The sequence below is a fragment of the Microtus ochrogaster genome, unplaced genomic scaffold (genome assembly GCF_000317375.1).
Source record: "Microtus ochrogaster isolate Prairie Vole_2 unplaced genomic scaffold, MicOch1.0 UNK21, whole genome shotgun sequence".
In the NCBI taxonomy this organism is placed as follows: domain Eukaryota; kingdom Metazoa; phylum Chordata; class Mammalia; order Rodentia; family Cricetidae; genus Microtus; species Microtus ochrogaster.
Window position 1 is genome coordinate 3,152,967 of NW_004949119.1, and position 5,990 is coordinate 3,158,956.

Here is a 5,990-nt window from a genome sequence, read left to right on the forward strand (position 1 = left end):
TCCTCCTCCTCCTCCTCTTCCTCCTTCTCTCTCTCTCTTCCTGGAGAGGGTGCAATGTAAAAGAGTGGACCTGGGAGGAATGAGAAGCGAGTGTGACAGGGGTACATTGTATGAAATTCTCAAATAATTAATAAAAATATTATGTTGGGGAAATGTTTATTACCATATATTAATTATATATAATAATGAGTTTCATTATAATATTTTTATGCATGTATATAATGTATTTTGATTTTCTTCACTCCCATTACCCTTTTTATTGCCCCTCATGCCTCCTTATTTCTAACTGGTCTCCTTATATTTGTTTTCTGTGTGTGTGTGTGTGTCCACCTATAGGGGCCAGAAGGGGGTTATAGATCCCCTAGATCTGGAGTTATAAGTGGTTGTGAGTCTCTCAGGTGGGTGTTGGGAACTGAACACACATCTCTGGATGAGCAGGAAGTACCCTTAACTTCTGCACCATCTTTCCAGCCTCCTTTGCTTTATTTCTTATAAAAACAAAGAACAAAAAAAACCTAACTCTAAGTTTTCCCCTACAATTTTTTAAGTGGCTTTACTTTATAAAAAGTGCAAATGTTAACAAGATCCTTTTGTTTTGAATCAGGATCACAGCATGTATCTCAGGTTGGTCTGGAATCCATCCTGTGGCCTGTGCTGGTCTTGAACCCATGATCTTCCTGCCTCAGTTTCCTAAGTGCCTAGATTAAGGCATGTGCCACCTCATAAACTGGTTTTAGAATATTTCTACTATTCTCCAAAGACCTCTTGAATCCATTTTAAATAATTACTCAGAGTCTACCAACATTAGCCTCAGGCAACAATTTTTTATATTTTATAATTATAAACATAACTCTTTATTGAAAAAGAATTTACGTTATAAAGTATATGCTTTAAAATACAAAATATAAAATAGCTTTAAAATACAAAATATAAAATATTTTCAATTCTTAGTACATTTGTAAAGTTATACAAAATCATTGCTGCTTTCCCACCAAAGAGATCCTGTATTCAGTTTGTGTTTACTCTGCGTGTCTGTCTTCCTGGGGTCTCTAAATCACTGGTAACTTGTCATCTCTGGATTACATTTAAAGAAACAGACTCATGATATTTGGCTGATTAAGACTCTGACTTCTTTCATCTTAGTTTAGTGTTGGCTCTATCCCTGTCATAACACAGATGAGAACATTATTTGCTTTTTCAGTCAAATGATATTCCATTGTATGAATTTGCAACATTTCCTTTATTCATTTCTCAACTGATAGACATCTGAGTTGATTTCATTTTGGGGGACTATTCTGAATATTGTTGCTGTGCACAAATTTATGCACAAATTTTTTCATGGATATATTTTTATTTCTCTTTACCAGCTATCTACACTTGGATTGCTAGGTAGCAGACCAATTCTGTTTTAAGGGTTTGATTCAGAGCTTAATTTTACATTTGTCATGATCTAGGAATTCTATTTGTTTACTTATATTTAGATAAGAATTTTGCACAAAATTTTTTCAGCATAAACTTTTTTCAAACTTTTTAAAATATTTTTTAATTTTTTAAGATTACAATATAATTACATCCTTTCTTTTCTTCCAACTTCTCCCATGTATGCATCGTTTCTCTCAAAATATGGCCATTTTTTCTTTAATTGTCATTTATACACACACACACACACACCACACACTTCTAAATACAGTATTACAACTTGTTGGTCTGCATAGCTTGACTCGTTATGTATGTTTTCAGGAACCAATTGGTGTTCTCTTCCCCGGGGAAAGACTTTTCCTCCTGCTCTTATTGTTAATTAAATAGCTTGTAGTTCATTTTGCTTCATTTTGTTTTTGTGACAGGGTCTCATTATGTAGCTCTGTCTGTCCTGGAACTCACTCTGTAGACTAGGCTGGACTTGAACTCAGAGAGCTCTGCCTGCTCCTGAGTGCTGGGATTCAAGGCGTGCGCCACTCTGCCTGACCAGCCTGTAGTTCTTTGTGCAGGTTGTGTCCTCATGAGCCCTCCCTCATTCACGTTAGCATGTCCATTGGTGTCAACTTTGTTCAGGTTTTGTTTAGGCAGTCATGTTGGTGCAACATCATGAATGTAGGTTCTCTGGCAAGTCTAGGGGACACATAATCTCACAGCAAACTTCTTGTTCCTCTGCCTTTTCCCACAATCTCTCCTCCCCGTCTTCTGCAACAATCCCTGAGTCTTGGACTTGGGAGTTGTGGTGATCTATCAGGTGGGACTTTGTGATTTGATTGGTTGTAGTTTTTTGTTCCTTCTGTTGCAAAGAGAAGTTTCCTTGGTGAGGGGTGAGGACTTACCTGTGGGTGTAAGGACTAATATTTAGCATATAGTTAGGAATTATGCTGGCTTAGTGAGGTGTAAGTTGTATGTTCTACTCCAAGATCTAGGATCTCACTACTCCTGGGTAGCTGGCTAGCTTTCCAGTACCAGACACGCTATCTCTCTTGTTGAGTGGGCCTTACGTCCAATTAGAGAGCTTACTGTCAAGGTACACATGCAACTACTGCACACTTAGGGCCGTTGTACCATCCTGGTCATTGTGGTTCACAGACTTCGTAGCCGGGTAGGACAGTTGGTTGCTTCCTCCTTTGGAAGTTTGCATGGTACCTTCTGTACCGTGAAAGCTGGTCCACAGGGAGGAAGACTTCAGACCAGATCTAGCTCAGGTCCTTTGGGTCCAGTTTCCAAAGTACATGTGTCTTCAACAATAGGAACTTGCCTTCTGTCTTTGGGAGGTACAACCCAGGGCAACAGTAATACCTGTGGTATTTTGGGAGTCTCTTGGACAACCCTGACCAGCAAATCAAAAGTAGGTTTCTCATGCCTGGTGCTAGGTTCTTGTAAGGTCAGCCCAGATGGGAAAATTTCACTGAAACTATATATGTATACACAGACTTACATGTATGTAAGTATTTTTAGTAGACAGTAGTAGTAGTTGTTGACTCCTTTGACCTTTTCAGACATCCATACTATTATCTTCACCTCCTTCCACCTTATGTCACGAGTTAAAGCCTCCCCAGTTTCCTGTTTCCCCTTTCAGATCACTTGCACCCTGCTATGTTCTATTGCTCAGCCCGTCCTCCCAATGGACCCTTTCTTCATTTCTGTGTTATCCCATGTTATACATCCACATCTGAAGCTCACGGTGTAGATCAGCTGCCTGGCATTGCACTCACAGTGCCTCGTGCACCAACCTCTGCGTTACTGAGGTCACATGTGTGGGCCACCACCATGCCCAACAATGTTTTGGGACTCTTGTTAGGTGAGGTGTTTAAAATTTTTACATGCTAATATATTGACCATTTTAACACCATGAAATGTTCTTTGTCCCTGACAATGTTTCTTACCTTAAAATCTGTTTTATCTGACAGTAATGTGGCCATTATAGTTCTCTTGCAGTTCCTTTGCTGAAATGTATTTTCTCATATTTTTTTGTTTTTGTTTTGCAAGATAGGGTTTTTCTGTAGCTTTGGAGCCTGTCCTGTCTCCATCTTCTGTGTGCTAGGATTAAAGGCATGTGCTACCATCACCTGGTATTTTCTTATTTTTTTATTTTTAAAATCTTACATCTTGGAATCTATGATATATATCTTGTTGATATCATTTGGTTAGACTTATCTTTTGAATCTAGCTTTAACAACCTCTGCCTTTGGAATGGAATTGCTAAGTACATTCCTTTTTAATGTGATTATTGATTTGCTTAGATTTATATTTGGCATTTTTTTTTCTGTTTTGGGTACTTTTTGTTTTTCTGGCCTACTTTCATCACCATATTTTAGATACTTATATTTTAGCTAAATATTAGAAGAGTAATTCCTCTAGTTTTTTTGTTATATGATTTTAAGCAATTTTCTTAGCCACTGTTCCAGGGATTATGGCTGCATTTAACTTTTCATAATCTATTTAAAAAATAGTACCTTAATTCTGGAAATATATAGAAATTCAGTTCAGTTAAGTCTAATGGATGAAGTAGGAGGATAACAAACTCAATGCCTTCTTAGGGTACAGAGTAACTTTAAGGAAAAAAAAGAAAAAGACTTGGAAAGATAGTTTAGTGATAGAGTACATGCATAGCATATTCAAGACCCCCCTTCATTCCCAGTCCTGAACAAATAAGGAAGGAAAGTGAAGAAAGGCACTTTGCTCGGTTATATCTCCTTTTTTCTCTTTTTTATACTATTAGTTTCATACATACACATGTGTAACATATATTTGTTATAAATCCAACAAACAAACTCTGTGGGAGCAGGCCTGAGCCAGGGACTTCTGTGGGAGCAGGCCCCAGCCAGCGGCCTCTGCCATAACAGGCCCAAGCCAGAGATCTCAACAGGAGCAGGTCCAAGCAATGACTTCCATGGGAATATGCCAAAATGACCTCTGGAATTGTGGAGCAACCCCCAGGAGCCTGGAACAACCTCTGGGAACACCGAATGATCTCTGGGGTGACTGAACCGTGGCCCCAACTGCACCACAAGGAGCAACCACCTGAACCTTGGATCCACTGGCACCTGGAAGATTGATCAGTAGAGACACAGCCCCAACTACATCAGTCATAGAAAAATATGGTCAGACAAGGTAAGAAAACAACACCACAGAGAGCAATACAATACCAAGAAAAACTAGTGGCTCTACAATGGCAAGACTTGAACACCCCAATACAGATGAAGCAGAAGAAAATAACCTAAAAAATAACTTTAGAAGGATGTTTGAGGCCTTTAAAGAGGAATTGAAAAATTTCCTCAAAGAAATGGAGGAAAATACAAACCAAAAATTGGAAGAAATTAACAAATCCCTTGAAGAAAACCAAGAAAAAGCAACCAAACAGATGAAAGAAATGATTCAAGACTAGAAAACCAAAAAAGAGATAATAAAGAAAACATAAATCAGTGGAATTCTGGAAACAGAAAATATGGAAAAATGATCAGGGATCACAAATACAAGCATAAACAACAGAATATGAGATGGAAGAGAGAATTTCAAGTGCTAAAGCTACAGTAGAGGAAATAGACTCATTGGTCAAAGAAAAACAACAAATCTAACAAAAGCTTAACACAAAATATCCAGGAAATATGGGACACCATGAAAAGAGAAAAACCTAAGAATAATAGGGATAGAAGAAGGAGAAGTCCAACTCAAAAGCACATAAAATATATTAGACAAAATCATAGAAGAAGACTTTCCTAACCTAAAGAAAGATATGCCTATGAAGATACAAGAAGCTTACAGAACACCAAACAGATTGGATTAAAAAAAAGTCTCCTTGCCACATAATAATCAAAATACTAAACATACAGAATAAAGAAAGAATGTTAAGAGCCACAAAGGAAAAAGGCCAAATAACATATAAAGGCAGACCTATCAGAATTATACCAGACTTCTCAAGAGAAACAATGAAAGCCAGAAGGTCATGGTCAAGCGTCGTGCAGACATTAAGAGACCATGGATGCCTGCCCAGACTATTATACCCAGAAAAACTGTCAATCACCATAAACAGACAAAACAAGATATTTCATGACAGAACCAGATTTAACCAATACCTAGCCACAAACCCAGTCCTATACAAAGTACTAGAAGGAAAATTCCAACCCAAGTAAGTTAGTTGCATCCACAAAATCACAGACAATAGATGATCTCACAGCAGCTAATCCTAAAGAAGGGAAAACACACAATGAAAGCTAAAATAACAGGAACTAGAAAGCACTGGTCATTAATATCCCTTATTGTAAATGGACTCAACTCACCTATAAAAAGACACAGGCTAACAGATTGGATATGAAAACAGAATCCATCCTTTTGCTGCATACAAGAAACGCACCTCAACCTCAAAGATAGACCATTGCCTCAGAGTAAAAGGTTGGGAAAAGATTTTCCAATCAAATGAATCTAAGAAACAAGCTGGTGTAGCTACCTTAATATCTAACAAAATAGACTTCAAACTAAAATCAATCAAAAAGGACAAAGAACATTTTATA